The sequence below is a fragment of the Pongo pygmaeus genome, chromosome 16 (assembly GCF_028885625.2).
Source record: "Pongo pygmaeus isolate AG05252 chromosome 16, NHGRI_mPonPyg2-v2.0_pri, whole genome shotgun sequence".
In the NCBI taxonomy this organism is placed as follows: domain Eukaryota; kingdom Metazoa; phylum Chordata; class Mammalia; order Primates; family Hominidae; genus Pongo; species Pongo pygmaeus.
In genome coordinates, this window is record NC_072389.2 from 43198221 (window position 1) to 43225928 (window position 27708).

General features: G+C 40.7%; 1 long non-coding RNA gene across 2 annotated transcripts in view; it reads right to left on the bottom strand.

Moving 5' to 3' along the window:
• Positions 1-27708, bottom strand: part of LOC134738281 (uncharacterized) — a 235776-nt gene that overhangs the window by 166608 nt on the left and 41460 nt on the right. For both annotated transcript variants that reach the window (XR_010123943.1, XR_010123942.1), the window contains exon 3: positions 402-509. This is a non-coding gene — a long non-coding RNA (uncharacterized LOC134738281). The remainder of the gene's footprint in view (positions 1-401; positions 510-27708) is intronic.

Genomic DNA, 27708 nt, shown 5'->3' on the forward strand with positions numbered 1-27708 from the left:
TTGCCCAGGAATTTCAGTGCTTGTGGCTTAGACTGCCTTTCAAGTTTATTTTGAACCCCACAGGAGTTTAGCCAACAGTGGTGCTGGTGAAGCTTGCTGGAACTCAGGTTCCAACAGCCGGGATAAGTGATTCTCCTCTGGCTAGGGCTGGCCTAAATGCTCCCTCTGTGGGTGCCAACTGAGTTCTGCCTTCTGTTGCTTTCCACCGTGATAGTACAACCCTGAGGTCATATGTAAAATTCCACAGTTACTGCATTCACCCTCCCCAAAGTGCACAGATTCTCTCTGAGCCAAATGGGTTAAGGAAGAAGTGATGGAGGTGATTCAAAGCTGTCTTTCCTACCCTCTTCAGTACCTCTTCCAGTGATGTGAAGTTAAAACCATGTATTGTGATTGCTCACCTGAATTTTCAATTTTATGAAGGTGCTTTTCTTGTGTTGCTTAATTTGTTGTTCCTGTTGGGGGGTATAATTGCTGGAGGCTTCTATTTGGCCATCTTGCTCTCCCTTCTGTTGAAGAGTAAAAAGATTTGTCACCATTAGACAGGATTCTCATGTGACAATAATTGCTCAAACTGAAATAACAGCTATTAACAGAGTATAGATCTGTTTGTTTACAATGGTTTCCATCACCCCTATTGCATTATGACCAGTCTATTTTACCCCTTTGTGCCACCAGTATGCCCCTGCAGGTCCTAATCAACCTTTATTCCTAAGGGCACCTAGAGAGAGGATCCTTAAAAGGGAAATGACAGTGCCAATTGCTTGGGGAGGTGCCGAAAAACAGATAACTTTTGGAAAACAGTACTTGACAGAAAAAAAAAAAAAAAAAAGGAAACACCAGACTGGGCGCAATGGCTTATGCCTATAATCCCAGTTCTTTGGGAAGCTGAGCCCAGGTGTATGAGAACAGCCTGAGTACCATAGCAAGACCCCATCTCTACCAAAAAAAAAAAAAAAAAAAAAGCTAGGCATGGTGGTGCACACCTGTAGTCCAAGCTATTTAAGAGGCTGAGACAGGAGTCAGGGGAGGATCCCTTGAGCCCAGGAGTTTGAGGCTGCAGTGAGCTATGATCACACCATTGCACTCTAGCCTAGGTGACAGAGTAAGACCCTGTCTCTAAAAATAAATTAATTAATTAAATAAAAAATAAAAAATTGTAAAAAGGAAACAACTTAGAGCAAAGTTAATACAGTACAGCTCATACTGGGCTAAGTAGAAAACACAAGTGGTTCCGGTGATTTAGAGCAGTGTGAGGAAAAAAGACCATTGAAAACTGTATGATGAAAAAGTTTTCCTGAATCTCTGCTTTTGATTTATAAGAAGGCAAACCGGGAGTCTTCTTAACAAGTCATATGAACTTTAGAAATAGGCAAAGACTCCCTGTGCAGCAGGGATGCAGCCTTAAGTACTTTCTTTCTCACAGTTCGTGGATGAAGACCGAAGGAACTGAACAGCAATAACGGAGGTTTGGCTTAGGCTGAACATTAGGAACAAACCCCATTCCAATATTATATATGTTAAATCTGAGATAGCTGCACAGAATGATAAATTACTTGCACTTAAGTGATCTGTGCCCAGTCTTAATTTATTGCTGGGGAGTGCGTGATGATTTGAAGAGGTCAAGGCCATTGAAAGAACAATTTGTCGTTACTCACAGTTCCCCTAGAAACAAGAGGCACAGCACACCATGCAAGGCCACATGGGGAAGCAGCAGAGTTGATCAGGAGGCAGAAGCAGGAAGGAGCATGGCCTAGAGACTTTATTGTATTTTCTTCATGAGAGGCAAGGTGGGACAGGAGAAATAGCTTAGTACTGGCTAGTTGGAATAATGTCTGTGGGCTCTTATATAGCATAGGAGTGGTGTCTAGTTGCCTGGTATGATTTAGAGCAGGGAAAGTATTGAAATGGTGTTTGGGAGTTAGAGAAATGAGGTGGTTGAGCTTATGGACTCAGGATTGGTTGGGGAATTTGTAATATGATTTTGAGCACCTGAAAAAGCTTTTTCACAGGCGATATGTAAACAACTTTGCCCACTGGTTTGGCCCTGTGATTAATGAATGCCAAATAGACAAATACAGAATCTAAGAAAACATAGAACATAAGTGAACACTGAGAAGCATTCAGTCCAGTCACTTCATTTTACAAATAAGGAAGTTGATATTTAAAGATGTGACCTCATTTCTCCAAAATCCAATGAAGCTTGCTAGCAGCGCTGCATAAAATAAAATCCCTATGCACTATTCCCAGCTCTATGATCTCTTGGCTACACTATATTGACTTATGCAGATAATGCAATTCCATTCATGTATTGGAAATCTAAAGCAGGGATTAGCAGACATTTTTTGTAAAAAATCACTCAGTAAATATTTTATATTAATGCTAATATTTATATTATTTTAATATTTATATTAATATTTTTGTAACAAGTCACCTAGTAAATATTTGCAAGTCATACAGTCTCTGTCACAACAACTCAAATCTGCCATTGTAGCACTAAAGCGGCTGTAGACAATGGATTTTAAAAAAATGGGTGTAGCCATGTCCCACTAAAACTTTATTCAGCAATGCTAAAACTTAAATTTCATATTAATTTTCATATGTCATGAAATATTATTTTAAAATTTGCTTTCAATCATTAAAAAATGCCATAACTATTCTTAGCTTGTGGGCTATATACAAAGACAGCAGGCTGAGTTTTGCCCATGAACCATAGTTTACTGACCCTTGGGCTAAAGGATTTGTGTGTACACTTCCTATGTAATCTCAGATGATTGAGCCAAATGAGAGTTCAACACTCCAGGTCTTTATTTCTCCATTGATAAAATGAGATAAATACACTATAAGGTCCCTTGTGGACCTGTGGCCTTGAGGTTTTTGCAAAGGATACTCAAACACAAAAATGGGCTGTAGGCTCTCTTTTATGGGAAGCTCTTCAGAATACTTCTACCTGAAATATCTCCAGGAACCACAGCAATTCAGGAACTATAGTGTGAAGAACATTAGATACACAGAATGTTAAAGTTAAAAAAGATCTGTGGGATGATGTTTAGGAAACGTGATAAGAGACATTTCTGTACTTCTCAAAGCTACTATAAATTAGGAGTATCCAAAGAATTGGAGAAGGTCCCCTAAAACACTCTCAGACAAAGACTTGAGTGCAGGTAGTTAATGTCAAAGGCAAAAATAAGAGACACAAATGAGACAGGGGAAATTGAGGTAGGGAAATGAGTAAACAATAAGATGTGTTAGTGAACAAGTTAGTGCCATGAGTAACTAGAGGTCAGTTCTGCTGGAAACTGTCTAAGAAACTATGACGTGGCTTTGAAATTGTTTCACAGAGGGTGGGGAGGCCTAGGCATTTCTCTATCAAGTCCAGTTTTTCAATGATTGAGGGTTATTCTGAAGGTGTAAACTCACCCACGCTTTCTTTTCTTTTTTTTTTTTTTGAGACAGAGTCTCGCTCTGTTGCCCAGGCTGGAGTGCAGTGGTGCGATCTTGGCTCACTGAAAGCTCCGCCTCCCGGGTTCACGCCATTCTCCTGCCTCAGCCTCCCAGGTAGCTGAGACTACAGGCGCCCGCCACCATGCCTGGCTAATTTTTCGTATTTTTAGTAGAGAGGGGGTTTCACCGTGTTAGCCAGGATGGTCTCGATCTCCTGACCTCGTGATCTGCCCACCTCGGCCTCCCAAAGTGCTGGGATTACAGGCGTGAGCCACCATGCCCGGCCAAAGTCACCCACACTTTCAGGTTTTACTTGCAAGAGTGCAGACTCTCCCAGATTGCTGAAGAAATTCCTCAGGCAAAGAAAATAACCTGGATGAAAGTGGGAAAGTATAAAAATGCCAGAAATACCTACCGTGGTACTCAGAGGGGAGCTAAAGAGATAAGGTGTGGTTGTCAATATTTTAGCTGCAGGGATGATAGAGGGAAGGGGGAAATCAACATTTTCTAAAGTCATTTGACTTTAGAAACACTTTTTTCTATGAAGCATCCCAACTTAGTTGACTCTAGAACTCCTTCATTCATAAAGCATCTGTCCTTGGGGAGATACTGCAATAAGGTAGATGGGATAATCTTAGTAAAATTAGAAGATCTCTTCAGGCTCTATTTTCTAGGATCAAAATGACAAAGCATTCACTAAATACCAATAAGCCTCTGATATCCCTGGGGCAGAAAGTAGGCCAATTCATTCCACACAGTGCCAGGCATGAGGTCAACTCCAACATGAAAAGCACAGTGAAAAACAATTTACCTCCAAATGAGGTTGCCATGTGAAGTGAGGCATGTCAGAGGAGGGACAGAATGTTCAAAGTGTGGTTGGAATCAAGACAAGGCATGACCATCTGCCATCCAAGTCCCATCTTCTGAATCGTTTAGCCACCTGCACACCTGTGCAGGCATGTCACATTGAGGAAGGGATGGCCATGCCATCATAATGAGACAGCAATAAAAACAAAAGCTCAAGAAATCACTCTTAGGCCTCTGATACCATTACTTTCCTAAATTTAGAATCTGCCCCCAAGAAGAAACATATGGAAAAAGAGATTCATAAGCCTAAAGCCTAAATCTAAACAAGACTGAAGTTTCTGTGTGATCTGAATTTTTAGACTACCGGGTCATATGTGGAAAATCAGCAAGCTGTTAAAGGAATAGCATAGCAAATGCCGAACAGATCCTAATCTGGAATCCATTACGTATCTTCTCATTTTGAACTTTGATCAACACAAAAATCACCTCTTCTCTAACCTCATTCAGATTTCACCTCTAGATCTACTTTTCCCAGGAAAGCCAAATAAATCCATCCAAAACTAATTATAGAGAAGTGCCTCTAAGTGCTCAAAGCTATCAGTTCCCCTAAAGAGCTTTGCACAAAAGAGCACAGCTTGCCTATTCTAGTTCTTTAGACCTTCAACACCAGAGATTGGGTTTATGTAAATGTGATGTGCTTGTCTAGGATCCATTATGTGAGAAATGTTATCTACTTGGTCTATATTCTCTAGGCAATAGTATTTTTATTCTAAATGTTAGATAAGGTCCTCCCAGTTCAAGTGCCTCTCCTTAAAAAGACGTTTCAATTTGGGAACTCTAAAGATACCAAAAGTCACACCATTAGTAAGAACTCACCAAATATATTATATCCAGGAAAATAGATATGCCTTTTGCTAATTAGTTAGCTTAAGCATATAATGGAAAAGCAACACAGCAGAGCAGTTAGATATCCAAACTCAGAGGTCAGATTGCTTGGGTTCACTCTGGCTTCACCACTAAATAGCTGTGTGACCTGAGTCAAGTCACTCAAGCTCTCTGAGACTCCATTTCTGTATATATAAATGAGGCATGGTAACATATATAAGTGAAATGCATGTAAGAGAAAATGCATATAAAGTGTTTAGCATTGTATCTGGAGCATAATGAGCTTTAAAACAGTAGGTATTTATGGTAGGCTGAGAATGCCCCCCCAAAAACTATTCATGTCCTAACTCCTGGACTCTGTAAATGTCACCTTATATAGAACAAGCACCTCTGCAGATGTGATGAAGATAAGGATCTTGAGATGAAGAGATGATCTGGATTATTAATAGAGTGGACCCTAAATTCAATTGCAGGTATCTTTAAAAGAGGGAGGCAGGTTCGGGTGCGGTGGCTCACGCCTGTAATCCCAGCACTCTGGGAGGCCGAGGCGGGCAGATCACGAGGTCAGGAGATCGAGACCATCCTGGCTAACACAGTGAAACCCCGTCTCTACTAAAAAAAATATAAAAAATTACCCGGGTGTGGTGGTGGGCGCCTGTAGTCCCAGCTACTCGAGAGGCTGAGGCAGGAGAATGGCGTGAACCCGGGAGGCGGAGCTCGGGTGAGCCGAGATGGCGCCACCGCACTCCAGCACTCCAGCCTGGGCGACAGAGCGAGACTCCGTCTCAAAAAAAAGAGGGAGGCAGAAGGAGACCACACACACACACACACACACACACACACACACACAGGAAGGGGCCATGTGAAGATAGGGGTAGACAGAGATTTAAAAGTGCCATCCACGAAGGCTACAATGATGTTATCACAAGCCAAAGAATGTCAGCAGCTGGCAGGGGGAACCTGCAGAGAGTGTGGTCCTGCTAACACTGTGATTTCAGCCTAGTGATACTGATTTTGGACATCTGGCCTCCGTAACCATGAGAAAATAAATTTCTGTGGTTTTAACCCATCAACTTTGTGGTAGTTTGTTACAGCAGCCACAGAAAACCAGTGTAACAATACTCTTTATTTATTTACTTACTTATTTATTTATTTTTGAGACAGAGTCTCACTCTGCCACCCAGGCTAGAGTGCAGTGGCTCGATCTTGGCTCACTGCAACCTCCGTCTCCTGGGTTCAAGTGATTCTTGTGCCTTAGCCTCCCAAGTATCTGGGAGGCATGTGCCACCATGCCCAGCTAATTTTTGTATTTTTGTAGAGACAGAGTTTCGCCTTGTCAGCCAGGCTGGTCTCAAACTCCTGGCCTGAAGTGATCTGCCCACCTAGTCCTCCCAAAGCGCTGGGATTACAGGCATGAGCCACTGCACCCAGCATCTTTTATGTATTTGTACTGATTATGTATTGCTGTGTAACAAAACTTAGTTACTTAAACAGCAAATGTGTTACCCATAGTATCTGTGGGTCAGGAAACAGGGCACAGCTTAGTTAGGTGTCTGTGCCTCAAGGTGTCTCACAAGGTTGGAATCAAGATATCGGCAGAGGCTGTGGTCTCATCTCAAGGCTTGAGTGAAGAAGGAACTAAGAAAGATTCAGTGCTGCATAATAGTAGACTGAGGGCCTCAAATCTTGCTGAGTGTGGACAGAAGCTACTCTCAGTTTTTGTCACACGTGCCCCTTCATATAACAGCTTACAACACAGCAGCTGACTTCATCAGAATGAGCATGACAGTGATTGAGAGAGAGAGAGAGAGTGGGGGTGTGTGTGTGTGTGATGGTGGAAGTCAACACCTTTTTAAACTTAATCTCAGAAATGATAGCCCATCACTTTTGCTGCAGTGTCTTTGTTAGAAGTGAGTCACTAGGTCTAAGGACATTAACTATCCAGAATAGTTACCTGCACAAAGTCTTTTCATTTGACAGCTGCCCTGGCTCTTTATCACCTGCCGACCTTTTTTTTGAATACTAACCTAATCTAATTCACATTGGTCTGTTTATTATAGAATGCAGGACTGTTAATAGAAAAAGTTCCCAGTTGTTCAATCTGCAAATGCCCAAAATTCAGACTTTAAAATAAAAATCTACCATGTCTATGTAGATTTATGGTTTTACATTTGCTTCCATGTGTTTCTGTGTATCTTTTCCCGCTCTGAAAAATACGTCTGCTATGTAGTTGCCTAAGAATGGCTTCTTCTGGCCAGGCATGGTGGCTCATGCCTGTAATCCCAACACTTTGGGAGGCCAAGGCGGGCAGATCACGAGGTCAGGAGATCGAGACCACCCTGGCTAACATGGTGAAATCTCGTGTCTACTAAAAATACAAAAAATTAGCTGGGCGCAGTGCCGGGCGCCTGTAGTCCCAGCTACTCGGGAGGCTGAAGGAGGAGAATGGCGTGAACCTGGGAGGTGGAGGTTGCAGTGAGCCAAGATTGCGCCATTGCACTCCAGCCTGGGTGACAGAGCGAGACTCCGTCTCAAAAAAAAAAAAAAAAAAAAAAAAAAGAATGGCTTCTTCTATGTGGTGAGAGGGTTTTTGTAGATTTCCCTGCATTTGGCACAAGGAGAACAACTTCCAGCCCAGAACATCTTTTCTTGTTCTCAATGGTCACTCCATATGTCTCTCACGGTGCCTCTCACCAGCCCCAGAATCCATGGCTAGCCTTCAAAACTGTCCTTTTGTTTCACTAACATTTTGCTGTTTGACATTCACACCACTCAAATCAAATATTATAGATTTTTTGCACAGAAAATATCTTCAATTTATCTCATCAAGCCTCAAAGAGAAAAGCTCAGAGGGCTTTCTCTCTGATATTCTCAGTGCTAGTTAAGGACACAGTTGATGTTGAAGCCTATTGTCTCAACTCCCAATGGGAGTAGTTGTGTGTGTGTGTGTGTGTGTGTGCACACATACACGTGTATGTGTGTTGCTCATTTTGCACTGCTTTTAGATGTTATGATTAGTTCTCAAATACACAATATGTACTCAGGAAATGTTTGTAAGCAACATCAAAATCCATGCTAGAACAAAAATGATAACTAAAAGAAGCATAAAATTGTGATGAGGAGGCTGATGAGAAGTGATGTTCATGTGTGAGCTTTGTCCCATGTGTTACACTAATTCTTTCTTTGGCTTCCTGTCCTAGTATCAGTCAAAGTCAGGAGACAGAAAGAACACAGTAATTTGAAGAGGAAATGTTAATGTAAAGAATTATTAATCATTTATAGGGGATTAGCTACCAAGAAGGGATAATAGAGAAATCTAAAGATTACCTGAGGTCTGAATGAGAGAACCCAAAGAAGGAACAAACTTGGAAGGGGGCCTCTTCCTCAGGACTGGGATACAGATCACAATAAAGGGACTGTGGCTTCAGCCTGTAGGATAGCAGAGCAGTCACAATTGGTCCATAGTCTGCAGGCCAAGGGTGGCAGGCAGAGAACCACCATTGGGTGCCAGTGAAAATCCCGAGGAAGCTGTCAGCAGAGGCTGCCGATGAATTCACTGAAGGCTGTCAAAAGTTACCTACAGAACTCACCCAGAAGCCACCCACAAAGATGTTGCTAAGATCACAAAGAAGCCACCTTTCCAGGAAGCTGCCTGTGGCTAGTACCATTCAAACTTGCCAGGGGTCATCTCCACTGGGTATCTTGCATAGGACGGCCAAGCACCACAGGAAGGAGGGAAAAGGACAGCTAAAGCAGGAAAAGAAGTCCCTCCCCCCTCTAGTGTTCCTCTATTGCCATCTACTAAAAAACTTGACATGGTGCCAAGAGGTAAAGAAGAAATGTTTACGAGATCCATCTTGGCTATCAAGCACAACATTAAAGGGTGGATTTGGAGCTGAGAGACAGTAATTCAATAACAGGCACACTCTTGTCATCAGTGATGTGATATGAGCTCTAATCTCAGCTCTGCTAATGTGCTAACACCTAGGGACTTCTTAAACAGATGATTCCCTGCATGTCACCTTGGTATTGCTTCACTTTTCTTAATCCAATCTATGGAACATTTTGAGTTTGATAGACCCAATGAGCCACTCTATTACTTCAACATGTGATAATTTAAAATAGCAAATAATTTATTCTATTTTATTTTTCCTGATACCAATCACTAAGATAATCTGGATTCAATTTATACTGTTACTATAGCAAATTATCATAAATTTAGTGGCTTAAAACTATATACAAATTTATGTTCCTACAGCTCTGGAGGTCAGAAATCAAAAATGGGTCTGCTGGGCTGCATTCCTTCTGCAGGCTCTAGGAAAGAATCCGTTTCTATTTTTAGCTTCTAAAGGTGAACTGCATTTCTTGGCTCATGCCTCCTTCTTTCATCTCCAAAGCTAGCAGTGTATCATCTTCTCTGCTCTCTGACCCCTGCTTCTGTCCTCACATTATCTGACTTTGTTCATTTTGCCTCCCTCTAAGGACTGTTGCAATTACATTGGGTCCATGAGGATCATCTAGAATAATTCCCCCACCTCAAGATTGTTAATTTAATCGTACCTGCAAAATATTTTTTTGCCATGTAAAGTAATATATTCATAGGTTCTGGATATTAAGGCATAGATATCTTTGGGAGGCCATTATTCTTTCTATCATATACTCCTTCCTAAAATTAAAGTCTCTTGGATATTACCTAGTTTTGCTTCATGTACATTTTCTTATTTAAAAGAATTTCAAAACCTCCCTGCTCTGACCCTGGCTTTCAAGACACCAAGATACCATCGATTACGAACACTTGATTTCCCTTCAGCTCCCCATTCTTAATTTCAAGAAAATTTTGTTTCCTCAACTTTAACCCTCCTTCTAATTTCTTTAAAAATAAAATAGAAATACTTTAGCTTATGAATTTGCTAGAACTAATGACATCAGCTTCCTGCAAACCATTAGGTATACCAACCTCTCTGCAGCTACTTCAATTGTCTTCCAAGAGTTAGAGGGATATCTGAATTGATAGAGAGAGGTGAAAATGGCATTCAGTGCATGTGTGCACACATGTTCTACCCCGCAAGTTCTACCCCACAAGACTAAAATTGTTTAATGTGTTTCCCTTTCTTTCTATGTTCCCTGTACTCTCCTTCTGCCTCTCAGTATGTGGCAGTAGAGAAAGTTGAATGCATAATTAATTCTAAGTCACTTAAAGATCCTAAAGGAAAAGACACTGTATTAGTCAAGGTTCTCTTAGAGGGACAAAACTAATAGGAGAAAGATATATATATATACATATATATATACACATATATATGTGTGTGTGTGTGTATATATATATATATATATGTATGAGTTTATGAAGTATTAACTTACACAATCGTAAGGTCCCACAATAGGCCATCTGCAAGCTGAGGAGCAAGGAGAGCCAGTCCAAGTCCCAAAACTAAAGAACTTGGAGTCCGATGTTAGAGGACAGGAAGCATCCAGTATGAGAAAGATGTAGACTGCGAGGCTAGGCCTGTCTCTCCTTTTCATGTTTTTCTGCCTGCTTTATATTTGCTGGCAGCTGATTCGATTGTGTCCACCAGATTAAGGGTGGATCTGCCTTCCACAGCTCACTGACTCAAATGTTAATCTCTTTTGGCAACACCCTCATAGACACACCCAGGATCAATGCTTTGCATCCTTCAATCCAATCAAGTTGACAGTATTAACCATCACAGACACTTTCCAATTAGAGGACAGAAAGTCAAATGCAACTAGGAAACGATAAGATACGAATACCAACTAAGTACCATTTAATGATATTAAATTAATACCATTAAAATTGTCAAAACTCAAAACACTGACAACACCAAGTGCTAAAAGATGTGGAACAACAGGAACTGTATTCATTGCTGGTGGGAATGCAAAATGGTACAGCCATTCTAGAATATGCTTTGGCAGTTTCTTACAAAACTAAACATACCCTAATCATACAATCTATAAATCATATTCTTTGGTATTTACTCAAAAATGTGAAAACTTATGTCCACACAAAACGTGTTTTCACATAGATGTTTGTCACAGCATTATTCTTAACAGTCAAAGCTTGGAAGCAACCAAGATGGCCTTCAGTAGGTAAACGTATAAATAAACTATGGTACATCCAGACAATGGAATATTTATTATTCAGTGATAAAAATAAATGAGGTATCAAGTCATAAAAAGACATGGAGGAATCTTCAACATATATTACCAAGTGAAAGAAACCCAACTGAAAAGGCTATATACTATATGATTTCAACTATATGACATTCTAGAAAAAGCAAAACTATGAAGAAAGTAAAAGCATCAGTGGCTGCCCAGGGTCGGGGGAAGGAAGGGACGAATACGCAGAGCATAGAGGATTTTTAGGGCAGTGAAATTATTCTGCATGATACTATAAGAGTAGATGTGTGTCATTTTATATATCCATCCAAACCCATAGAATGTACAACACCAAGGGTTAACCCAAATGTAAACTACGGACTTCGGATGATACTGGGACGTCAGTGTAGGTTCATCACTTGTAACAAATGCACCCCTATGGTGGGGGGTGTTGATAATGGGGGAGGCTATGTGTGTATGGAGGCAGGGGCTATATGGGAAATCTCTGCACCTTCTGCTCAATGTTGCTGTGAACCTAAAACTGCTCTAAAAAATAAAGTCTATTTTTTAATGGGATTATGAAGAAACGAAAAAGGAATTTATATTAGCCCATTGCCAATAACAGTGAAAAGTGAAGATTAAGACCAGTAAGAATATTTGTGCCACTTATGAGTAACGGAAAACCTGTCAGTGTAGCCACTGTATCAGGCTCTGTGGGCAATGGGGACTCCTCATGAACTCACAAGGTAACTTGAAAGTAAATTAACCAGCCTAAGACAGATAATCCAGTGGTCCTAAAAGATGGATGATTTTAGGGGTACTAATTTGGTACAAGACTAAATGGCAAAGAAGTTCAATCTCTGCTCAAACACCAGTGAATACATGAGCCATCTCAGGATCAAGCACCTGCGGTTAACTTCCAGGGCTGCAGAAATGAGCAGTGGTCAGTTATACTTTCAGCCTGGGCAAAGTCTAGTCCCCAAGTGCAAAGGAAAGGTATATAATAAGGCCTAAGTTATAATGGAACTTACAGAACGTTCCTGCTTTAAATTATTGGAAATATCACCCTATAATCCTCCCTTTCTGACCACTGTGTCCTCTGCCCCTTGCCTTAACACTGTCAAAAAGTTTATCTGGGTTTATTCACACCCATAACTACTTGTAGGAGAAAAGAATAAAGTTTGTTGTTGCTGTTGTTGTCATACCATAGGGGTTAGACACCCTGACCTAGGCTTTTTTTTTTCCAACTATTTAAACCTCTAAAGAACAGATTATGAACACTGGATCATAAAGACAGACTGCAAGAAAGACAGATACAGAATGAGAGACAGAGAGAGAGAGGATATGGCTGTATTTATATGGCCAAGGGTCTTCCACTGAAGATAGTGGACTGAGTTCAAGTTTTTTTCTTTGCATTGCTTCCACTAAAATTTCACTGACATAAAAAAATACTAATAAATATACAGCACCTGTGAAAGCAAAGAAAGCTTCGGCAAATGACCAGAAACTTAAGGAATTTCTGGATATTATAAAAGCATATAGAATCAAATTAATTTCTAAGTTAATTGCCAAAACTTCTGCCTTCTAATACAAGTAAAGAAGGAGGGGTGATGGAGGAGTGCGTAGTTTGGTTTCCTAATGGAGTTCAGAAAAGTTTAAAACTCCGAGAAGCAGGAGTGGGTCGTGGAAGCATGGGAGTGGGTGGGGTCTTAGAAATATGGCAGGAGCTGGGCCAGAATCCTGCTCTGTGCAAAGCAACTCCCTAACAAAAATGGTAACCTGCCTGCCAGAGAGGAGCCGGAGAAATGGCTGTGCCTTGTTCAAATTTAGATCGGTGTAATGGAAGAAAAGGAAAAGGAAAAAAACACTCAGCGGTACAGGAAAGGCTTTTAAAGCACTGTCTTCATCATAAGAAGTTCCTGCTTCCTCAGTTGAGGGGCTCCTATTCTGTCAGTCTGCTTACCATTAAAACATCCTAGAGGAAAACACAGCTTTTAGAAGTGCCCACCTACTCACTGCATCTGGATAAGGGTACTCAGAGGGCACTGCAGGCAGTCATCTGAAAAGCAAGGAGGCCTGCAGATATTATTTGTCTCTGCGTCCCCACCCAAATCTTGTCTCCAATTGTAGTCCCTGTGTGTTGGGGGCAGGGCCTGGCGACAGGTGATCGAATCATGAGAGTGGACTTCCCCCTTGCTGTTCTTGTGATCGTGAGTGAGCTCTCATGAGATCTGGTTGTTTGAAAGCGTGTGGCACTTCCCCCTTCACTCTCTCTCTCTCTTGCTCTGCCATGGGAAGATGTGCCTTGCTTCCCCTTTGCCTTTTGCCACAACTGTAAGTTTTGTGAGGCCTCCCCAGCCATGCAGAACTATAAGTCAAACCTCTTTTCTTCGTAAGTCACGCAGTCTCAGGTAGTTTTTTATAGCAGTGCGAAAATTGACTAATACACGTGCTTAGGGGTGTGTATCAGTGACATTCACAAATTCTAAAGAAACCCACACTCGATACCATTGTTAATCAATGCAAGCCTTTACTGGTAAACAGTAATAGACAACAAAGAAGAAAGTCAACAGGCTAAGAGAAGGGCACCAACATAACTAAGCTGAAGACTTGACCCTAAGTAAAGAGCATTAAAGCAAGAAATAGGAGACAACTTTAAGAAATTTTTTAAATTATTGTCCTCAGAGAGTTAAGTGGCCATTAATTAGTAAAATGAAGAAATCTGGCTTCAAAAAAGAAAGCCATTGGAGAACAAGTACATTCTAGAAATTAAAAACATGATTATAAAAGTAAAAGTTCAGTGGGAGGCAAAATAGTAGAATGAAAATAGATTAATAAAAATTGTTGGCTTGTAAAAACAAGTAATAGAATTCTACCCAACTGGCAAAAAAAAGAGATGTAAATGATTAAAGATAAATGATATGGAAGATAGGGCTAAAAAATTCCACATATAGTAACAGGAGATGAAGAAGGAAAAAAATAGAGAAAATGAATGAAAGCAATAATCAAAGAAATAATAAAAGAAAATTTCCCTGACCTAAAGTTTTCTATCTTCAGATTAAAAGCGTTCAGTAAGTGAAGAGCAGGAATATTAATTTTCTTTACATACAGATTTCAAAATCCAGGATTAAAATTAAAATATTTTAATTTTCCAGAGAAACACAACAATTTATGCATAAGAAATGAAAATTAGATGGGCATGGAACTTCTTACATACAACACTAGATGTTAAAAGACAATGGAGCTCTTTATATGAAGTTCTGTGGAAAAGTAGTTTAAACCTTAAATTCAATATGCAATCAAAATTATCACTAAGTATGGAGGTAAAGAATATTTTCAGATATGAAATGACTCAGATAGTATACCACCCGTATATTCTGAGAGAGAAATAAAAGAACCCCCAGAATGACTTCTGTAAAATGAAAAATAAATCATAGTGAAGAATTCAAGAAAGAGGAAGATGTGAAACTAAACCAATAAAATAGTAGTGGGCAAAGAAATCAGTAAAATCCTTGAGTCAAAATGATTGCAGATAATATTGTGAAACTTAATGGCACTGTTAGGAAAAAGATGACTAAAATAGAAGTTAATAATATTTCTAAAACTGAAGCAATCTGGAACTAAAATTCTTAGTAATTTCAATCTCAAGTAACAAGGAAAAGGGAAGTAAAAGCTAACTAGAATATTTATTTTGCATGGATGGGATAATACAAATTCTGGTTAATTCTTCTAAGGAAAATATAGGTCAGTTTATCAGAAGTTTCAATTTTGCTTTTTTTTTGTAAATAGACTTTACATTTTAGAACAGGTTTAGGTTTGTAACAAAATTGAGTTGAAAGTACAGAGAAGTCACATATTCCTCCTACCAGTTCACATTCACATCCTCCCCCACTGTCAGCATCCCCCACTAGAGTGGTACATTACACTAGAGTTCACTCTTTATTTTTTTAAGACACAGGGTCTCACTCTGTCACTCAGGCTGGAGTGCAGTGGTAAAATCATAGCTCACTGCAGCCTCAAACTCCTGGAGTTTGAGTGGTCCTCTCACCTCACCCTCCTGAGTAGCTGGGACTACAGGCAGTGCCACCATGCCTGGCTAATTTTTTTTTTTTTTTAATTTCATAGAGACGGGGTCTTGCCTTTTTACCTAGGCTGGTCCTGGATTCCTGGCTTCAAGCAATCCTCTAGCCTCTATCTCCCAAAGCACTAGCATTACAGGTTTGAGCCACCATGCCCAGCTGTGGTTCTATGGACTTGGACAAATGTATAATGACATGTACAGCATCAGAGGTTTTTTTTTATACAAATTAAATGTAATTAAAAAAATTTTTTTTAGAGACAGGATCTTCCTCTGTCACCCAGTTTGGAGTGCAGTGACACATCATAACTCACTGCAGCCTCAAACTGCTGAGATCAAGTGATCCTCCCACCTCAGCCTCTGGAGTAGGTGGGACTACAGATGCACCACCATACTTGGCTAATATATTTTTTTCAATTTTTTTGTATTTTTTGTAGAGATGGAGTCTCCCTATGTTGCCCATTCTGGTCTTGAGAGCTTCAGTTTTAAATAATAAATTGTTCTCCTGTCTTTCTAAATTTCAATCAAAACACAGGAGGTATTTTAAAAGGGAAAAACTGTGAGGTAAAAGAACAGGGTGAGGGGAGGAAAGAAATAACTTCATAGAGAAAAATTCAATGAACTCTTGGAAGAAAATATATGGCAGTATGGTTACTGACTTGGGAAAGAAGAGAAAGGTACAATGTAACTGCACATAGAAGCCAGTCCTGAAAAGAAGCAAGCCCGCTGAAGTATCTGCAACTCAGAAGCACTTGGTACCACCCAAGGGGAGATAAGAGGTAAGGTGGGAAAAAGGGCAGTGATTGAGACCACTACAGACACCTGGACTTGCAAACGATAGCAATGGATACGTAATAAGCCAAGCAAATTCAAAATAATTTGGTGATGAATATGCTAATTAGCTTAATTATGGTAATCATTGTACAATTTATATGTGTATCAAAACATCACATTAAACATCTTAAATATATATAAGTTTATTTGTCAATTATACCTCAATAAAGCTGGGGGAAATTTTAAATAAAAATAAATAAATAAAAATAAGTTAACTAGTAAATTCTGAAGAAACAAAAATAATCATAGTATCGCTCTTTGGTTTAAGATAAATAAAATTTTAGATAAACTTTGTTGGTTTAACGTAGTAAGGTTGGTTTCAGGAAACTGTGGATGGATCAGCAATACAAAATCTGTTAATGTATTCACGTTGTTTACTAGATTAAAAAATACAAAATGCATGATTATTTAGGTGGATAACAAAAATGTGTTGGACAAATTTGCATTCTGGGTATTTAAAAATGTATTAGTAAACAAAAAACAATGGATACTTCCTACTTGTCAGAAACCCAAAGCAACTAAGTAGTTACCAGTACAGCACTTTTTAATGGGACATTACTATTAAAATAAGGACAGACTAAGATCCCTGACTCGGCATTGTTTTAGAAATCACAATAAATGGAAAATATGTCTGTTTGCAGATGATATGATCATCCTTCCTAGAAAATCCAAAGCATTAATTAAGGTAGGCTAAACCGCTATAACAAATGAGCACTAAGTTTCCAGTTGCTTAAAAAGAAGCTTATTTTCATTTAGATAAAGTGCTCCAGGTCTGCGTGCAGCTCTCCATGATGTAACTCAGAAACTCAGCATATTTCCAACTTGTGGCTCCACTATTCCCTGGGGACTTAATATCACATGCATAGAAGGGTGCACGTGGGGGATTTTTTTAGAAGTGACCCCCCATTGCTTGTATTCATAATCTATTATTGGACTTGGTCACATGGCCAGAGCTAACAGTCAGGGTGTTTAGTAATATATTTTAGCTATGTGCCCAGAAGGAAAAGGAGACTAGGTTTTGATTGACAATAGCAGTGTTCCCCACAAGAACCACTTGAAATATCCAAATGCTTATCAATATAAAAATCTAAAAAAATAAAATTTAAAAATCAGTTGTGTTTTATTACAGATTACTCAATTAAAATATACAATATTAACTTTTTAATTTTTTTAATTCAATGTAGCAAAAAACTATAACATCTTTGGAAGGCAGTTTGACAGATTCTTTTTTTTTTTTTTTTTTTTTGAGATGGAGTCTCACCCTGTCACCAGGCTGGAGTGCAGTGGCCTGATCTCAGCCCACTGCAACCTCCACCTCCTGGGTTCAAGCAATTCTCCTGCCTCAGCCTCCCGAGTAGCTGGGACTACAGGCAAGCGCCACCATGCCCAGCTAATTTTTTTGTTATTTTAGTAGAGATGGGGTTTCACCATGTTGGCCAGGATGGTCTCGATCTCCTGACCTCATGATCTACCCATGTTGGCCTCCCAAAGTGCTGGGATTACAAGCATGAGTCACCACACCCAGCCAGTTTCTTACAAAACTAATCATACTCTTATAACATTCAGCAGTCGTATTTCTTAGTATTTACCCAAAGGAGCTGAAAACGATGTCCACACAGAAACCTGCACACGAATTTATTTTTAATTACCAAAATTTGGAAGCAACCAAGACGGCTTTCAGTAGGTAAATGGATAAACTCTGGCACATCCAGACAGTGGAATATTATTCAGTGCAAAGAAGAAATGCAAGCCAAGAAAAGACGTGGAGGAAACCTAAATGTATATCACTAAGTGAAAGGAGCCAATTTGAAAAGGCTATATATGATATTATTTCAACTACATGACATTCTGGAAAATATAAAACTATGGAAAAAGTAAAAAATCTCAGTAGTTGCCAGGGGTTTGAGGGGGAGAAGAGAGGACTAGGCAGAGCACAGAGGATTTTTAGGGCACTGAAAATACTCTATATGATACTATAGTGGTGGCTACATGTCATTATACACTTGTCCAGACCCATAGAATATACAACACCAAGAGTGAACCCTAATGTAAATCCATAGTTTTATGGGGTTTGGGTGATAATGATGTGTCAATGTAGTTCATCAATTGTAACAAACGTACCACTTTGGTGGGAGATGTTGATAATGGGGGAGGTTATGCATATGTGGAGGCAGGGGTATATGGGAAATCTCTATACCTTCCTCTCAATTTTGTTGTAAATGTAAAACTGCCCTTTTAAAATCTTTAATAAAATAACTATGACATTTTAGAAATAAACAACAAATAATATATAAAATCAATATAAAGAAAGTATGAAACTATATTAGATACAAATAGATTTGAATAATATAATTATTCTATTTCCTCTTGAAAACACTCAATTGTATAAAATAACCAATTCATTTTAAATTACTGTATAAGTTCCATGCAATCCCAATAAAAATCCCAGGGGCTTTAGTTGATGCTCTTTGAAACTTGAGTCTAAACATCATCTGGAAATGTAATGTGCAAAAAGAATAAGAAAACTTTGGGAAACAAAATTTTTACATCTCAAGCTTTACAACAGTAATCGAAGCAGTGTGGCACTATAACTAAAATAGACAAATTGATCATGATAAAAAATAGAGTCCAGAAGCAGACATATATGGTGTCAGTTAGTGATAAGCCACCCCACAACATAGTAGCTTAAAATACAAGAATATTTCACTCCTGAATCTGCAATTTTAGTAGGGATCACTAGTCTCTGCTCCATATGAGCCCTGGGGGCTCTAACAGGTAGAGCTGGCCAGACATCTCTCTCTTTGTTAGTCTTCAGACCTCTCAATATGTTTTCTTATATGATCTTTTTAGCATAGCAACCTCAGAGTAGTCTGACCTCTTACATGCTGATCAGAGATCCAACAATGTTTTAAAGGTAAACATTCTAAGAGGACTGGGATGAAGTTGCAGGCATTTTATGACCTAGCCTCAGTCATTTCTGACACTTTTCAATGGTCAAGCAGACCACTATGGCCAATCAGATTTAAGTGGAGAGGAATTAGGTCCCACCTCTCAATGCGAGGAGTAGCAAAGAGTTTGTATTAATTGACTACATGTGAGAATGTAAGGTGACAATTCGCAAAGCATTTGGCGGATGAAGGAGAGAAAAGATTGATCTCTACCTCACACCATACACAAGCATAACTATCACATGGGTTAATCTTTAAAAGTAAAAGTAAACCAAGAAAATAACTTACAGAAAAGGATTTAGTATGTTTAAAGGACTAGGTAATATAAAATAGTGAAATAGCTCTGTTTCCTCATATTATCACTCTTCAAAGTGGTTCTGCCAGATCACCATTCATTCTGTATTCTACTCCAGAAAGATCTCAGAGCTTTTCCAGTCATTTTCAGACATTAGGACATGGGAACTCCTGTGGAAAGAGTGTGTCAATTTTCAGATATTCAACACCACAATCTCATCAAAATCAAAACTTTAATCTCACATCGTAATGTACAGCTTTTCTGCTTTCCAAGCTTGGGCCTGATCAGCTGGAGAGAAGGGACAATGGTCTCTTGTTTTAATTTTCCTCTTTCTTGCCTTTCCACTCCTTCTACAGCCACACACTATGCTGCCACTGAGCTTCTCCAGGAAGAGGAAAAGGGATGAAAAGAAAGGACTGGTGCTGTTGTACCTGTTCTCATGTCCTCCATCATGGCAGTCAACTCAGTGCTGGATGTGTCAAGAGTTCAGCTGAGTTAGAAGAGAGAGCAGAACTGTCAGGTGTTGGAGTAGCTAATTAAAGTAACATGCAAAAAACAAGAGTTGAGCCTGTAATCACCCACTGTGATGGTATAAGCAAGAGACGAAAAGCAGAGTAAATGCTGACTCACCCTGTTCCATTTTCCCCCATTGAATTGTACCCTGGTGGAGGATCAGGTGAATCAGCATAGATGTTGGGGTTGTTTCACTGTTCAGGAAGCCCCAAACAAAAGATTTCAGCAGATTTATGGATCCTGAGTCCAGAGGGAAGGCAAAAGCTAAGGGAAGAGTACTAGTTATTGAGTCAGAGTGGGGAAAAATGTCTTCAATGTTTCCCCTCTTTCCCCCTTAAGGAGATCTCATCAGAGGCGCCTGAAAAGCACCTCAGCCCAAGGCCTCACATAGAGAGACCTAAGAATGAAGGCAGCTGGACTAGGAATGTAAATATGTGAAAGAACATGACCGGCCAGGGGCCCTGAGTTATTGAATGCAACCCCCTTCAGACACTGCAACGCACAGGCTGTGCACCAAGCCTAGTATGGGAAGGATAGCTTTTCTTCATGAGGCCTGCCAGGTAAAGGCAGCTATGAAACAGGAAGTTGACCTTCACCAGACACTGAACCTACTGGCACCTTGATCTTGGACTTCCCAGCCTCACAAACTGTAAGAAATAAATGTCTGTTGTTCATAAGCCACATAGTTTGTGATAGTTTGTTATGGCCAACTGAACAGACTTAGGCAGGGTGCCTCATTATAGCCTGGCAAGGGTGTAAGTTTAGGTGGTTCCCTTCTTGGACTTTTCTGGTGGAAGTGGAGGTAGGGCCACAGCTTTTGGGTGTGTGTGTGTGTGTGTGTGTGTGTGTGTGTGTGTGTTTCTGTGGTGTTTGGTGGAAGCAGAAAATGTATTGTCTAGATGTTTTCTCTCTCATTGTAATAGATTACCCCTTTCATGGTTTTTTGGCTAGAGGGAGTAACCTTTTTTGGGGTCTTTTTGGTCAGTGTCCATTGGTGCTTTCAAGTCAATGGCTTCTTCAGCTCCAAAAAGGTATACAAAGATAACTCTGGGACCTCACCACCATATCATTCCTTAAATTCATAGTCTGCCTTCTTCTCTTCATCTTTCAAGATATTTTTATGTTTATATATTATCTAGAATTTTAAATTTTACTTAGCAAGAGGAATAGGGAAAAATACAACTACTCTATCATCCTGGCAACAGTTTAATATTTAAAATACGTATTTTTTTAAATCAGATAAAATACATGTTTTTTGAAAGATTTAGTTCAATCACAAGTTTCTTCAGGAAGTTTTTCCTAATCTCTCAGTCTTAGGTTAGAGCCTTGATATGGTTTGGCTCTGTGTCCCCACCCCAGTCTCACTGTACTCCCATAATTTCCACACGTCCCCACCCCAATCTCATCTTTAATTATATTCCCATAATTTCCACATGTTGTGGGAGGGACCCAGTGGGAAACAATTTGAATCATGGGGGTGGTTCCCCCATACTGTTCTCATGGTAGTGAATAAGTCTCACAAGATCTGATGGTTTTATCAGAGGTTTCTGCTTTTGCATCTTTCTCATTTTCTCTTGCCGCTGCCATGTAAGAAGTGCCTTTCACCTCCCACCATGATTCTGAGGCCTCCCCAGCCTTGTGGAACTGTAAGTCCAATTTAACCTCTTTTTCTTCCCAGTCTTGGGTATGTCTTTATCAGCAGCATGAAAATGGACTAATACAGTAAAATGGTACCAATGGAGTAGGGTATTGCTGAAAAGATACCCAAAAATGTGGAAGAGACTTTGAAACTGGATGACAGGCAGAGGTTGGAACACTTTTGAGGGCTTAGAAGAAGAAAAGAAAATGTGGGAAAGTTTGGAACTTCGTAGAGATTTGTTGAATGGCTTTGACCAAAAACCTGATAGTGATATGGACAATAAGGTCCAGGCTGAGGTGGTCTCAAATGGAAATGAGGAACTTTTTGGGAACTGGACGCAAAGGTGACTCTTGTCACGATTTAGCAAAGAGACTGGCAGCACTTTGCCCCTACCCTAGAGATCTGTGGAACTTTGAACTTGAGAGAGATGATTTAGGGTGTCTGGCAGAAGAAACTTCTAAGCAGCAAAGCATTTCAGATGTGACTTGGGTGCCGTTAAAGTCATTCAGTTTTATAAGGGAAGCAGAGCATGAAAGTTTGGAAAAATTGCAGCCTGACAATGTGATAGAAAAGAAAACTTCATTTCTGAGGAGAAATTCAAGCTGGCTTCATAAATTTGCATAAGCAATGAGCAGCCAAATGTTCATCCCCAAGACAATGGGGAAAATGTCTCCAGGGCGTGTCAGAGGTCTTCATAACAGTCCCTGCCATCACAGGCCTGGAGACCTGAGAGAAAATGGTTTCATGGGCCAGGCCCAGGGTCTCCATGCTGTGTGCAGCCTAGGGACTTGTTGCCCTGCATCCCAGCTGCTCCAGCCATGGCTGAAAGGGGCCAACATAGAGCTCGGACTGTGGCTTCAGAGGGTGGAAGCCTCAAGCCTTGACAGCTTCCACGTGGTGTTGAGCCTACGAGTGCACAGAAGTCAAGAATTGGGGTTTGGGAACCTCCGCCTAGATTTTAGAAGATGTATAGAAACACCTGGATGCCCAGGCAGAAGTTTGCTGCAGGGGTGGGGAGTTCATGGAGAACCTCTACTAGGGCAGCATGGAAGGGAAATGTGGGGTCAGATACCCTACACAGAGTCCCTACTGGGGCACTGCCTAGTGGAGCTGTGAGAAGAGGGCCACTGTCCTCCAGACCCCAGAATGGTAGATCCACCGACAGCTTGCACCATTTGTCTGGAAAAACTGCAGACACTCAATTCCAGCCCAGGAAAGCAGCCAGGAGGGAGGCTATACCCTGCAAAGCCACAGGGGTGGAGCTGCCCAAGACCAGGGGTGGAGCTGCCCAAGACCATAGGAGCCCACCTCTTGCATCAGCATGACCTGGATGTGAGACCTGGAGTCAAAGGAGATCATTTTGGAGTTTTAAAATTTGAGTGCCCCACTGGATTTTGGACTTGCATGGGCCCTGTAACCCCTTTGTTTAGGCCAATTTCTCCCATTTGGAATGGCTGTATTTACCCAATACCTGTACCCCCATTGTATCTGGGAAGTAACTAGCTTGCTTTTGACTTTACAAGCTCATAGGCAGAAGAGACGTGCTTTATCTCAGATGAGACTTTGGACTGTGGGCTTTTGGGTTAATGCTGGAATGAGTTAATACTTTGGGGGACTGTTGGAAGGGCATGATTGTGTTTTGAAATGTGAGGACATGAGATTTGGGTGGGGCCAGGGGCAGAGTGATATGGTTTGGCTCTGTCTCCCCACCCAAATCTCACCTTGAATTTTAATAATCCCCATGGTCAAGGGCAGGACCAGGTGGAAATAATTGAATCATGAGAACAGTTTCCTCCATACTATTGGCATGATAGTGAGTGAGTTCTCACCAGATCTGATGGTTTTGCAAGGGGTTTCCCTCTTTGCTTGGTTTTCATTTTTCTCCTGCCTACTGCCATGTAAGACATGCCTTTGCTCTTCCTCACCTTCCACCATGATTGTAAGGCCTCCCCAGACATGTGGAACTGTAAGTACATTAAGCGTTTTTTTCTTTATAAATTACCCAATCTTGGGTATGTCTTTATTAGCAGCATGAAAACAGACTAATACCCATGGTGTCTTGCATATAATAGGTACTCAATAAACGTGTTGTTGAAGAAAGAGAAATTTTAGATTTGGAGTGTTTTAAGAGGACACAATATGAAACCACAAATTAAGAAAATTGGTTTGTCCTAGCTCAGCTCCTTATTATAACATAGTAGTAAACAGATGAAGTCACTTAGCCCCCTGTTTTCACTTTCTTCATCAGTAACATGGGAATAAAATGTGATCATATAGACAACATAAAATATATTTGAGATTGGTGGTGATTATGACCATGTGGTGTTTAACAGAATTGGTTTTGTCTGTGTCTTTGTTAAAGATGGCTCAAGTGACCAGTTTCATAGGAAACAGATTGAGCAAGTGACCTCAAGAGTGCAGATGTAAGTTACTAGCTCCACATTAATTCAGCCGATCTCAAGGCTCATTATATGGCAGTTGCCCCTGAGACAAGAGTCTGCCTTAGGTGACTGGCACAGTTGGTGCTGATGTTCCATTCAATCATTCTCAGCAAATGCATCTACCTGTGCCAACTCGCTTTTTTGCTCACAGATTAAATTCTCCATGAAATGTCTCAAACACAAATATTGAAAGAGTGTAGCACAGGGTCTGTTTCCAGGGTGAGTTTTGAAAGAAAAAAAAATAGTCAAGATAATTGTAATTGCACAAAGGGCTTCCTCCAAAAGGACATGGAGTCGAGCATTAACAATCAAGGGACAGGCAGAGGACAGGGTAGCAAGCAGCTCAAGGTAATACCTTGTGTGCCTGCAAAGGATCTCCAGTGCACTTGGTGCAAAATAGTGAGCCCTGCTGGACTCTAAAAACTACTTCCTTGAGACCACAGAACGGACCAAAAAGGACCTCATTGAAACAAACAAAAAAGTAAAACAAGAAAGTCAGAAAAAATCATCTAAAATGAAGACCCAACTTTGAGTCTATACTCAATGGAACCTAAAGGTGGAGCTTGGGATTCTAGAGAAATGCTGTTATAACTCAATAGAAAATAATTTTAGCAGTTTCTGTAGGAGGCAAGGAGGAAAGAGAAGCAGATGAATCAGACTAGCTTGGGTGTATAAAAAGGCCAGTGGGAGTAGTGATGATCTGGGAGAAAGTGCAGAGTAAAAAGAGGCACATGGAAAGTTATTTGGCTCTCTGTGTTTAACGTAATTTTAACTCTTGACCCCCAGTGCCGGTTGGGTGTCATTTAGGGCTGCTATTAAGTATACAGTCTACACACACACACACACACACACACACACACACACACTCACACACATATGCATACACTTTCACACATACAGGCACACGTACACACGTGCACATGTTCACACAAACATGTGTGCATGCATACACCACACACACACACACACTGTGTTTGACTGCTGATAGTTCATTATCCTGAGAAGCATAATCCACAAAATCAGTAGTTTATTTTACTTATCTTGAGACAGGGTCTCTGTGTCTTCCAGGCTGAAATGCAGTGGCACAAACATGGCTCACTGCAACCTCGACCTTCTGGGCTCAAGCAATTCTCCCACTTCAGGCTCCAGAATAGCTGGGACCACAGGCATGCACTACCATGCTTGGCTAATTTTTTACATTTTTGTAGAAGCAGGGTCTCACTATGTTGCCTCGAACTCCTGGGCTCAAGTGATCCGCCTGCCTTGGTTTCCCAAAGTACTGGGATTACAGGTGTGAGCCACCATGCCCAGCCAAAATTAGTATTTTAAAGTGGATTACGTTGTTAATTCAACTTTCTCAGAACTGAGAAACTTGAAGAGAAAAAGTATAGGACAACTGGCATGCACTTATAAACAGGAGGCTTTCATACCATTAAATAGGATGCAGTGGGGTTTTTTGGCAGCAAAGCTGCTGTTGCACAATGGTTATGGTAAGAAATTGCAGCTGATAATACACTCTTCCTTTACCACCATATAAAACCTCATAAGATTCATTCCGTTGCCTTCTAGGCTGTGGCTTACTATGGGTATAGAAAATGTTCATAAGTCGGAGGAACTGTTTAATTTCCTGTTCTCCAGCCTCCATGGTAAGGAGTCTTTTACATTTGTAGGCTCCCTTCTTTCTAGCGTCTGTGACATAACTTTCAGGACACTAAAAGCAAAATCCACCTTACTGATTGTCTCCTAGCCCTGTAGGCGATTCCCAGTGACTGGATTAGAGAGACTCATCCCAAACCTTGTACCTCAATTCTGATCGTTCTATCCCTGTCTAACAAATTTTGTGTCAGTTCTGGTCACCGTCCAGAACTCAAGAAGATTAAGCCATGATCCTAGGCATTACCTTAGACTTCCTCATCTCCCAACAGAATCATCACCAGATTCTATTCAGTTTAATTCCTAAACCTCACTTGAATCGAATTCTCATTAACCACAGTTTGAGTCATTATCAGTTCACAGCTGTCTTATTATCACAGCCTCTAAATTCCTCTCCCAGCCTCCAGGTTTCCTGCTCTCAAATTATTCTCTGCAGCCAGAGTAATCATCATTCTAAATGATCCATCCTCTTCTTAAAGTCCTTTAGTAACTTCCTCCTGCTCCCCAAATAAAGTTCAAACTCCTTAGCAAGAATAAAGGGCTCGACCTGATGTGACCCTGATAAACACACTGACTTGGTACTGCTCACCCTTCCACCCACACCCACCTGCAATTTGCACTCCAGAAACGTTGAACTACTTGCAGTTCCCCCAAACAAGCCTTTCTGTTTCTCACCTCTTGGCCTATATTAATGCTGAGAACATAACCTGTTGCTCACTCATCCTTTGGGTCCCTGCTTACATGGCACCTCCTCAAGGAACCCTTTGATTGCCCAAAATGAGTTATATGCCTTTCGAAATGACCTCATAGAAACCTGTACTTTACCCTATGATGGAAATCGTGCTGAGGTGTAATTGCCCACTTACTTACCTTTGTCTGCCCTTGGACAGTAAGCACCAGAAGGTCAAGGTGTAAGTAGATCTCATCACCTCTGCATCCTTACGTCCAATACATATCCTGGCATATCAAAGCTCCACCATAAATATTGGCTGAATTAGCACACAAACACCCAGGCTTTAGAAATGAAGTCATGCCTCCATCTTTCTGCTTTCTCTTGCATCCTTCAGGGAGAGTAATCCTGCCTAATCTCCAGTCCTGTGGATGGACTCTGTTTAAAATCGTTCCATGTCTTCTCCCTAATCATAGAATAAAGTCTAAATCCCTTAATATGACCTAAAAACTCAATTCCATTGGGTCCTTGTTCCATTACCACTTGTGGTAACCAGCCTACAAGATGGCCCCCAATGACTCCAGCCTCCTGGTCTTCACATCTTTGTCCCTCCCACATTGTATCAGTATTAGTCTGTGTGACCAACAGCACACAGTAGAAGTGACAACATACAACTCCTGCATTCAGGTCATAAAAGCCATCAAGTCTTCTGCCTCTCTCTCTTGAGGACTGCTTACTCTACAGGAAGTTAGCTGCCATGTCATGAGCAACCCTATGGAGAGACCCATGTGGTGAGGAAGCAAAGTCTCTACAGCAGTGAAGAACTGAAGCCTCCAGCCAACAGTCATACACCGGCACCTTTGTGGAAGCAGATCCTCCAACCCCAGTCAATCCTTCAAATTAGTACGGCCCCAACCAATATTTTGGTTGCAACCCCATGAGAGACCTTGAGCCAAAAATCACCAGCTAAGCCACTCCAGAATAGCTGACTCCAGAAATGATGAGATAATAAATGATTACTGTCTTAAGCCACTGAGCTCTAGAGTAATTTATTATCCAGCAATAAATAGCATTCTAACCCTGCCATAGCCCACTGCCCCTTGTGAGGCTTTTCTCAATTCCAGAACTATGCCAGGCCCCCTCTGGCCTGGGGCCCTTCTCACATGCTGTTTCTTTGCCTTTCTTCACCAGGACAATTGCTTTTTTTTTTTTTTTAGATGGAGTTTTGGTTTCATCGCCCAGGCTGGAGTGCAATGGTGTGATCTCGGCTCACTGCAACCTCTGCTTCCTAGGTTCAAGCCATTCTCCTGCCTCAGCTTCCCAAGCAGCTGGGATTACAGGCATGCACCACCATATCTGGCTAATTTTGTATTTTTAGTAGAGA